Source organism: Parasteatoda tepidariorum, chromosome 5 (genome assembly GCF_982258835.1).
Source record: "Parasteatoda tepidariorum strain Cologne lab strain chromosome 5, Ptep-v5.0, whole genome shotgun sequence".
In the NCBI taxonomy this organism is placed as follows: domain Eukaryota; kingdom Metazoa; phylum Arthropoda; class Arachnida; order Araneae; family Theridiidae; genus Parasteatoda; species Parasteatoda tepidariorum.
In genome coordinates this window covers 91,954,381-91,966,289 of record NC_141759.1, presented here as the reverse complement: position 1 = coordinate 91,966,289, position 11,909 = coordinate 91,954,381, and the positions used below count along the sequence as shown (strand labels likewise).

Genomic DNA, 11,909 nt, shown 5'->3' with positions numbered 1-11,909 from the left:
CAACTTAGAATTTTCATTAGATATGTTTTCTCTGCAAAACATTATTTGCTAGTAATTTAAGAGACATTAAAATATCAACATTTGCCCCATTTTCATCACCATTTGAAACAATTTTAAGTCCCACGTCAACTTTGCTAATTTTAACGTTTAGTCATCCTAAACAAGGTCAAGCACGGCACATTCTTCCTTTTTTGTGAAATTAAAATTTGATTAAGGGTGCAAAAACTTCGCCAAAATCGATGCCAAGTTTGAGGGAAGTCATTGCCCACCTACATTTTTATTCTCTCTCTATCTCTCTTACTCCAGGTGGTTATCCAATCAATCGTGAGTTTGAGTGCTAACCTTTCCCTCTCCACCTACAGCAGAGTCCACTGCTTCTGTCTCTAATGCTGCCAGCCTATCGATTAGAAAACTTCGGAATATTCCACTCATCCAACAGGAAGAGAAGCATCTTTCAAGGAAGAAATAGCAATTTCGCAGCAGCGCCGCCTGATGAGCAAATCCGGCGTTATTTTCTAAGAGTTCAGTGTCCTCCAGCATCCTCTTGTTTGTTAACATGAAACTATCTTGTCTTGTGTACTTTTCCTTGTTTACTTATGTTTGTAGTATTGAACATATCTGATGTTCATATTTAAATAGTTAGATCAGTTTTAAAATGAAAGAAAGCGAGAGTTGATGATTTTTTTTTTCTAAAATTTTATTGTTGATATCGTTTATGTGTAAAGAGAATGTGCTGAAGATGTGATTTGTGAGAATTCGAGAATGGAATATTTTTTATGATATTTCCAAACGGTGCTTAAGAGTTTATGTGAAGTGTATATAAAGGGGTATATAGGCTTAGAAAATATTTAAATAAGGGTCAAAAGCCTTTCGAATTTAAAATTTTATTTCCATTTTTCAATACTTAGAACAACTTAAAAATGAAATATTTGATCTGTCTTAGAAACTACATCGAAAATTCTTCAAAGAAAATTTTAAGTTAAAATTTTCAAATTGTAGAAAATCTAAATTTAGTTTCTCTTAATAAATGCATTTGGAAAGTATAATTTTTTAAACAATTAAAAGTGGAAGAAAATTGATGCTATTTAAGATAATTAGGAAAATTGATGCTCGTTTTCATTAAAATTATGATTAATAAATTGAAGAATTAAAATAATAAGCAATATAAGTAAAGTTTTAAAAGCAAGTGTGATTTAAATTTTCAAATTTTCTTTGTTTTATGGGAATTAGTTTTACTAGTTCTTTAGATATTAATAAGTAAAGATGCCAAATACAGTTAAATTAAGGTTTGCATTTTGAAATTTCATTGTTTAAAATAGCCTTAGTTTTTCTAAACAGACAAACTATTTAATAAATTTTTGTTTCTAAAACATTTAATAATATAAATAGGAATTTTAATTTAAAATAATAGAAAGTTTGAAACTATGGCTATAGGTTATTTCATTATTAACAGGAGCTTTCTAAACTTAGCAATTTCTTAATACAAATAGTTTATATATAACTAACACTAGACTAATTATATATTATAAATATATTAAATTTCTATTCAGCTTTAAATCGCTTTACTACATATCAGTTTGATAAAAAAATATTCTGAGCAAATTAAGATTTTATTATAAAATGTCTCTTTATTTTTCAAATGGATATTTAATATTGAAACAGGTTAATAAATTTCGCTTAAAAATTATTTCTAAATAAACTGTCATATTAAAGTTTATTTGTAAATTTGATAGTCATTGATTTTTAACTAATAACTAACAATATTAATACTGTACATAAATGGAACTGTTGAAGACAAAGATTAAAGTGTGTATTTATATTGTGTGTAAGTAATAGAAATAGGTGAATAATTTCAATAATAATTATTAGCCATGTATAATGAATAACATCTCGCTTATGCCTGAATTTGGAGAAAAAAAGTTAGTAAAGAGCTGTTAACTACACTTCCTCAGCAAAAATAGTTAACTTATATCGCACTTTTTAAGTTGTTGTTTAGATTAAAGATAATATTTACATATAGCTCTATGAAGAATAACTATATATGAAAAAACTACATGATGCACGTCATACTTATATAAACAAACAGAAAATGAAACGTGTTTATCAAACTATAATTATCAACTGCTTTCTGTTTTGTAAACAAAACAAAAACTGGTTTTTAAATTGTTTTCTCAGCAAAGAACATTTGAAAAAGTGAACAAACATATGGATTAATAAGTTCCTTAGCACAAAAGTATTAAGACTACTCAATGCACTGGAAATGCCTACATCATCTGCCTGATACTTCAGTTGAAATTTACGAACTATTAATCAAACAGTTTTAAACTCTAATACAGAAATTGTTTTTGTTTGTTTGAAATAATAATAACGAAAACAACTAAAAGGTATTTTTCCGAATTCCACGCAAGCGCTTTGAAGATTTCCATGACGTCAGCGTCCGCAGCGCACCATCAAAGACTGGGCTGCTGCTGGAAAACGTAGCCCTCTCCCGTTTTACCCCGGACACCAGGAAAACAACAATATCGCTTTCCCCCTTTACTTTACCCCCAAAGGAGCGAGCGGAACGGGGTGGGTGAACAGGGGGGTCTTGACAAACTTTACTAGACGCACAATTTCCTTGATTTTTTACGTTTTATCTCCGTGATTTGTGATTTGTTTTTTTTGTGTGTATGGAAATGACTGTAGTAAAGTGAGTGAGGAGGAATACTCAGCCCTGTGTCACCCTACCCCGGCCCGATGGTTTCCCCCTTATTTGCCGCAGAAGTTTGATCTAAAGATATCATCATGCCTTCTCTGTTAAGATTGACTGGCGATTGTTTATCGGCTGGAAGACCGAGGGCCGAATCAAGAACACCGAAGCGGGATAAATAGTCTGCAGAGGAGGCCTACATCAGTAGGTAAGTACCACAATATTTTTGAAAATAAAATTATATAGTATATTATACCTGTCAAATTCCAAAGATGATTTTTCTGTTATTTTTTTAGCTGCACAGTATATCACACTTATTAATTTTTAACTGTTTCCGAGGCTTATTTTTCCATTATTTTTTTTTTAATTATTTGTTATATCATACCTAAAAACTTTTACTGTTTCCGAGGGTGAATTTTCCATTATTTTTTTCAAATTATTTGTTATATCATACCTGAAAACTTTTACTGTTTCCGAGGATGATTTTTCCATTATTTTTTTAATTATTTGTTATATCATACCTGAAAACTTTCACTGTTTCCGAGGATGACTTTTCTATTATTTTTTTTAATTATTTTTCTATATCATACCTGAAAACTTTTAGTGTTTCCGAGGATGATTTTTCCGTTATTTTTTTTTAAAATTATTTGATATATCATACCTAAAAACTTTTACTGTTTCCGAGGAGGATTTTAAATTCATTTTTTAAATTGCATGTTATATCATTCCTGAAAACTTTTACTGTTTCCGAGGAGGATTTTTCCATTATTTTTCAAATTATATGCTAGATCATACCTGAAAACTTTTACTGTTTCCGAAGAAGATTTTTCAGTTATTTTCTTAAAAATTATTTGTTATATCATACCTGAAAACTTTTCCTGTTTCCGAGGTTGATTTTTCAATTATTTTTTAAATTATATGGCATATCATACCTGAAAACTTTTACTGTTTCCGAGAATGATTCTTCCACCATTATTTTTAAATTGTATGGTATATCATACCTGACAACTTTTACTGTTTCCGAGGATTATTCTTCTGTTATTATTTTTTAAATTATATGTTATATATCTCTGATAAATTTTACTGTTTCCGAGGATGATTCTTCTACTATTATTTTATATATAAATATATATATATATATATATATATATATATATATATATATATATATATATATATATATATATATATATATATATATATATATATATATATATATATATATATATATATATATATATATATATATATTAAAATTTTATGACAGTTAAATGATTTGAATATAAAACTTTACATGCGTTTCAAACAAACTTTTTAATTGCATCATTTGTTACTATGTCGAGTCAAACTTAAATGTTTTTTTTTTTTTTTGAATAATTTTTTTGAAATTTTTTTTTTTTAATTCAGAGATTTTTTATACTTTTACTGTGACAAAGTGCAGCTGCAGTTAAGTGATATTCACTTTGTTATTAAAATTCGATAAAATAGATAGATTTAAGAAGGATTAAGTGAAAACTCGTTACCCATAAAATAACGAAAAGTACTCGGAGCACTAGTTAAGTTGTTTTCTCCCAATGAAACCTGCTAAAAAGGAGAAAAAGTTTTACAGAACTTATTGCGAGAAACGGATTGCCAATAAAATATTTTTTCAAGTTCGTAGTGTGCAGCAAGTAAATTTTTTTAAAAAAATAATAAACCCTGAATAAATAATGATTAAATTCTTGATTTGTTTGGTTTTCTGTATATTTTTTATCATTGAAAAGGCACTTTTTGCTTAGTGCTCTCTCTAAAACTTGCATTTTGAACTTGATCCATTTTCTAAAATCTTTGATTAAATCTATGTCTATTTCTTTTAAATTCAATATTTTGGGCTATGCTGCGATTTTAGCGTCCAAAAAAATTTTTAAAAACTGTATCCTATTTTCTTTAAACCGACAGTGAGAATTTTCACTTTAATCTAAAACTAACAACATAATTATATTTCGCTTCATGTTAAAACTAATGAAATTTTCAGTTTAAAACTAAATAATATTACTTAATTGCTTAAACTGCCCTGATAGATGAAATATCTGATTTCACAGAAGAAAAATAATCGAAAAATATCTTAAGTCTCCTACCACTATTTAATTTTTAACAAGTCGCTGACACAACTGGCTATGTCAAAACTTAAAAGCTCGCCAGAGAAAAATAATTTTACCTTTAATATAAGTATTTATATTTAGATCTGGCATAATTTTTTTTTGGCATTGCTTCTTTCTAGCAAGGAACTTTTTAAAGGCTGAAGTAGTAAGTCATAGAAAATAATGTCTGCTTTATTTAAAAAATGATGTACTATCACTTTAACTAATCTAATGTAATCTATCTATCAGAAAAAATACTTAATTTTATAATACCAAAAATCTTTTCCACAGGAGGGCTTTTCTCTTAACTGTATTATACAAATTGGTTATGTTGCTAATGTTTTATGTTAATTAATGTGTCATCTTCTGTTGACGAACAAGTTAAGGTCTCATCTTTGCTTAATGTAGGATTTCAAAAAGCTTCGATGCACGACTGAGAGACTCATAAACGCCAAACTTTTTATACTGACTTGATGCGAAAAGAGTAGATTAAAAACTAACGGTTGTTCATAAATGTTGAAATTAATAGGGTATTTTCTTATCTCAGCTCCCACTTAAGTTGAAAATAGATAATTAAATAACTTTAGATTTAAATTAGAAGAACTAGGACAACAGTTAAAAGTTTTAACCTTAATAGCAAAAATAAGAAAAAATCTTCTTAAGTGTGAAATTTTTTTGAAAATCTGTTTTAAAATAAATAAGCGAAGCGCAGAACCAACAGAAGTGCTAACCGCATAAACTTATGATTAGGGGCAGAATCTTCCTGGAAAATCTTCCAACCTGGAAAAAACAAATGAATGATAACTAAAGTTTCGGAAGACTACCGAAAAATGCTTAAATTTAGCTTTCATTTAATTGGTTCATGGTGTTTGGATTAATTAATTTTATTAGTTCATTTGGTTTAACTTCTTAGTTTGGTTCGGTCTATTTCTTGTAATAGGTTGCTTCCATCAACTGTTTTAGTAACTTAAAAATTTTTTAGACATTTCTTTGAGAAATTATTTTTAATATTGAAAAAGTAACCTGGTTATTGTAGATGTATTGTGCTGTGGTTCCACTTTTGGCTACTTCGTCAGCCCTCCCATAGTGGATATGAATCCACTGGAAAGCGGTAGCTTTACTCGAATGAGGCAATTTACGAACGGAATTTTGACATTTTACGACACAGGGTGCGCAGCATTTTTAAAAAGTGCTTAAAGGTGCTTATTTTTGATTTACCATTTAAGAAAGTTCTTATAGGTGCTTCTTTTATTCAGGGTTTGCAAAAAATGCTTAATTTTCCATCTTTTAAAAAAAAGATTTTTTTTTCTTTGCTGTGTCGATTGTCCCTCTGAATTACAATTAAAGCATGATTTTTACAATTTTCCTTGCAATAGTTATCATAAAGCAGTTATTTTATTATGATTATGCAAAATGTTTGAAATTTTTTTTTGAATTTTATTGATTTTATGCTTATAAATTGAAAACTTTAAACGATAGAAAAAAACAATTTTTAATACTGCACAGATCCTAATTATGATTTTTGCCGGAAAGTAATTGAAAATATTTTTTGAGTGCTTAAAAAGTACTTAAACGGTGCTTTTTTTTGTTGAAAAAATCTGGCTACGCATCCTGTGACATCTCCAGAGAAGGGGCTATCTAAAGACGAAAAAGAGAACTTTTATTCCTTTTTCACAGCCACTTTAAGCTTTATAAGAAAAATGATCCTAAAAAGTACGAGACACGTAGCAGACGACGAAAGAAAAGCTGGATCCACCCACACTTGTACTTTCACTACCCACGTTGCGTTATTAGTACGTAGGTGGGTATGAAACTATGAACACACTAACAATGACGAACGCCTACACATATGAAGGGATTTTTCAAATCGCCACTAATGGCGCTCCTCAAAGACTTTATCACATTGTTAAAATAAAATCTTCCATAAAAGTTCCGCAAGAAATGGCAAACATTTTTTTATTGAGAAATAACATTTTATAAAAGCTGTAAATGATGCAGAGATGCCAACTTGCTCCGGACAGCAAATATATATTTTAAAGTGGTAGTTTATTGTGATTCTTGGTTCAATAAATTCAAATTAGTAGATTTTTAACTTATGTTATGCTATACCTTTTAAAAAGCAAGCAAAAATAGTCAAATAGTTGCAAAATTTACTTTGTAGTTATTTACCGTTTTTTTTTAATTATTTTGGCTTGTCCGGAGCAGTTGGCATCTCTGAATGATGTATCATGTTAAAAATTTTTAAATAAAAAGTGTTTAAACGCTTCTCTTATATCAAAAATATTTTTTCATATCAAGTTTACTCACTTTATTATTAACTAGTGTATATTGAAGAGTTTTAACTTTATCAAAAGTTTAATTATTAACTATTTTCAAACTTAATGTGTATTTAGATATTCTACTACGGAATCTCCACAGTTTCAGAAACTATTTGATATTTTTTGTAGTGGTAACTTTAAAAATTAATAGAATTTCAAGTAAAGACGGTTGAAGTTGGTAGATTGAAATTTTTTTTAAATCTTTAAATTGAAGATTTAATGCATATAAGGTATAAACACACACTATAATGTTGCTACGACTGAGAAAATTTTTCTCAACGGTTATGCAAGTTGGCAGCTATATATATATATATATATATATATATATATATATATATATATATATATATATATATATATATATATATATATATATATATATATATATATATATATATATATATATATATATATATATATATATATATATATATATATATATATATATATATATATATATATATATATATATATATATATATATATATACAATAAAGGGTAAAAAGAATAAAGAGAAAAATGAAGAAAATTAATAAGTTTTATTTACAGTGCATAAGCTGCACGTATACAGAGCTCATAAAATAAGTTAAAAATATAGAGAAAGCATTAATGGATAGACAGAAGAAGAATAATTATTAAAATAAACATTTTTAAAAATATTTATTTTAATAATTTAATAGTATTTTAATAATCCTCTCCTCTTTTCATTAATCTTTATATTATTTTCCATATTTTCTCTCTCTCTCTCTCTCTCTCTCTCTCTCTATATATATATATATATATATATATATATATATATATATATATATATATATATATATATATATATTATATATATATATATATATGTATGTATATATATATATATATGTAGAGAAATATACGAAATATACGAATATATATATATATATATATATATATATATATATATATATATATATATATATATATATATATATATATATATATATATATATATATATATATTGACATTACGGGGAATCCGTAGTAGTTGGAATCCATTTGGAATTGGAGCCATTTGATGAAAAATTTTGAAGAATATTTTGTTCACCCTGATGTTCCATTAGCATTTGAAGTTTTTTCTAGTGATGCAATAAGCTTTCCACAAAAAACTGAAATAAATGGTAACCAATAATAAATATTATACGGCATATATTTCTTGTTTTGTTTTAGCTATCAACTAATTAAACTTGCATATTCCTACTAAAGTAACTTTTGGCCTGGGTACTTTGAGATTTGCCGAAGTGATTAAAGTGGTCATTATATTATATTATAAAGCGCGTTTCATGATTTTTATGGTAAAAATCATTACCTTAGTTAGGTAAATTTGCATATATCGAAATCACAATTTAGATTTAATTCCTATGATTTACCTGATTTAGCATCCAGTTTAGGTTGAGTGCTAAATCTACTTAATTTTTACTAGTTTTGATGATCAGTTTACGGATTTTTGACGGATTACTAGGAACCTTACCATCGTCAAAAAGTGATTATATATGAGGAAACTTTACTAGAACTTTATTTTTTATGGTACTAAAAACATAGCATACACTTTTGCCAACTTATAGCACTATTTTCTGAAGTGCACAATTCATTCGTTAAGTTTTTATTCATCTTTGGTTTAACACACGAATTTTTTTTCGAAAATGTTTATGATGAAATATTCTTCGCGATTTACAGAATAATAAAAATATTTCTCAAATAATTTTTTCCTGTAAAATATATTTTTAGTTGTGATACAATGTTGAAATTTTATTTTTCTGTATAAAAAGACATTTTAAAAAAAATTTCTAATCTACTTACGTTTTAAGCGTTAACTTTTATAACATCGTAGAGAGATTAGATACAAATAAAAAAATATATATACAAAAAGAAGATTTTATAGCAAAATTCCTTCGTAGTCAAAAGCGAGACTTCGAAGAGAGATTACGTACAGGTTTTTGTTTTTGATTTAAAAGCTTTCGAAAGAAAAATAATAAAGCCGAAATCTTTTTTTTTCCTCCAGTTTTTATGCAAGTAAGGTCGACAACCTCGGCATAATATTCTGAATTTTTGGCTGTAGTTTAATTATTATTCTGAATTACCCTTGTTTTTTTCTTCTATGAAAGTTGTTTTTATAGAGTTTTTGACCTCTATTTAGCTCGAAAAAATTAACGAGTTTTTATGGCTTTAGTTCGTAATGAAAATGGGGATGAGTTAAAATGACATATTTTTCTCTATAGAAAAGAAAATTCTTCGAATTTAGTTATTGATTAAAAGCATTTTTAAATGCGAATTAAATAAATATTTACTTTAATGTGACATATTAATCTAATTATTTATTATTTTGTAATTTAATGACTTTAATTAATTTTGTAATTTAATTACTTTAATTAATTTTGTAATTTAATTGCTTTAATTAATTTTGTTATGTAATTACTTTAATTAATTTTGTAATTTATTTACTTTACTTAAGAAATTCAAATTTGTGCAAATTGTCATTCAGAAAAAGAGTAATAGTTGCTGTTAAACCTTTAATTCTTGAAAGAAAATATATAATTGCATTAAATAATTGTCTAAGAATAATTTGCATGACTTAAGTAACTTGGGGTAAAATCACAGTAACTAGTTTCGTATGTTCTCTGCCCCATTTCTCTTGAAATAATATATAAATAAAAAATAAAATAAAAATTAAGTGAAATAAAAATGAAGTAAAATAAAATAAATAAAAAGAATAAAAAATAAATAAATAAGAAATTAAATAAAAAATAGAATAAATAGATAATTGAATAGAAACATTACCCTTTCAATTTCTTTCATTTCAAGTTTGTTTCTCTGTAGTTCAAGTTTGTTCTTCAATATAAAAATATTTTTATGGTGTCTTAGGTAATTTTTTAAAACTATTAATTAGTTGCTTTGAATAAAAGGCAATTAATGTGGAAAAAATAATTAAGAAAAATTTGAAATATTCCGAATAAACATCAATATCATGCGAATTTCGTATTCCTTTGGCGGGTGTTATACATTTTTTGACACTACTGCAATAAGTAAAAATATATTTTTTGATATTTTTAAATTATAATAAACTGTCCAATAGTAACTAAAACTTTTTAAATGATTATCGGCATTATATTTGTACTAAAATATAAAATCTGAAAACATCAGTTGGAAAAAAAACTTTTTTGGGATCATATTCAAAAATGCATCAATAATTAATTTTGTAAATTAAAGAAATTTCTATGATGATATTTCTCTTAGATTTAAATAACTGAAAAAAAGAGCAAATTTGAAAAACTATTGCTTGGAAGTGAGCCGTGTTCGAAAGATTTCTTCTTCAACGCAGAAAACGAAACCGGTCATGATGTACAGGGTGTTTATAAAGTCCCGAACCCATTTTGATGTTTAATAACTCATAAAATAATAAAGATAGATTAAAATTAATAACATAAATGGTCAGATAGACTCAAAAAGTTTCACGACCCTTGTCAATGAACTTCCACGTGTGCCCTCTTTGTCACACGGAGAATATCAAGTCAATAGTCAATTTCACGCCAGGTAGCGGCAAGCATGTCGTCATCCACAGAGGCTATTGCGGTTGTAATTCTGGCTTTTAGGTCATCAATGTTCGACACGATCCTCCTGTAAACATTGTCCTTTATAAATCCCTAAAGAAAAAAGCCCACCGGCGTTATATCAGGTGATCTGGGTGGCCAAGGAATTAGACCTCCACGCCCAATCCATATTCCTGGAAAATGGTCATTCAAAGAACTACGAACGATAATATCTCAATGAGGTGGTGCACAACCTTGTTGCAAAAAGACATGTGGCTGAAGCTCCTCTAGTCGTGGAAATACGAAGTTTTCCAACATGTCTAAGTATTCAACTGATGAGATTGTCTTCTCTTTAAAAAAGAAAGGCCCAATGACTCGGTTGTGCATTAGTCCACACCACACATTAACTTTTGGGGAATCCCTTTGTGTCTCACGGTATTCATGGGGGTTTTCAGATCCCCATATGCGCACATTATGGCGATTAACAATGCCAGAAACATGAAAGAATGCTTCGTCGGAGAACATTATGCGCTTCAGAAAACCGCAATAGCCTCTGTGGATGCCGGCATGCTTGCCGCTACCTGGCGTGAAATTGACTATAGACTTGACGTGCGACGAAGGGGGCACACTTGGAAGTTCATTGACAAGGGTCATGAAACTTCTTGAGTCTATCTAACCATTTATGTTATTAATTTCAATCTATCTTTATTATTTTATAAGTTATTAAACATCAAAATGGGTCCGGAACTTTATAAACACCCTGTATTTCAGAACTATAATTATTGAAATATTACTTAATAGAAAATATTTTTCACTTATTTTGACTTTAATTGGTACAAAATAATGAAAAATTTTTGATAGCTACTTTCTTTCTATTGCTAATGCTATGAATGAGGAAATCAAGTATCGAAATTAAATAATAATAACAACAATAAAACTAAACAAATAATATATGATAAAACAAAATTTATTTTTAAAAATATATTTTGCTTAAATTTTTTTTGCACTATATATATAGATGATTTTAGTCACAATTGTATAGTATTATATATATATATATATATATATATATATATATATATATATATATATATATATATATATATATATATATATATATATATATATAAAATCTCTACAATTGTGACTAAAATCATCTAAGACCCACCCTAACATTCAAAGCCAAAGTATCTCAAAAGTGGGGAGGGGGCTATATATATGAAATATATAG

General features: G+C 27.3%; 1 protein-coding gene across 3 annotated transcripts in view; it reads left to right on the top strand.

Moving 5' to 3' along the window:
• Positions 1-1,059: 1,059 nt before the first annotated feature.
• Positions 1,060-11,909, top strand: part of LOC107436536 (rho GTPase-activating protein 100F) — a 90,619-nt gene continuing 79,769 nt past the window's right edge. For all 3 annotated transcript variants that reach the window (XR_015433840.1, XR_015433839.1, XM_087164524.1), the window contains exon 1: positions 1,060-2,897. The gene's annotated coding sequence lies outside the window, so the exon portion shown is untranslated. The remainder of the gene's footprint in view (positions 2,898-11,909) is intronic.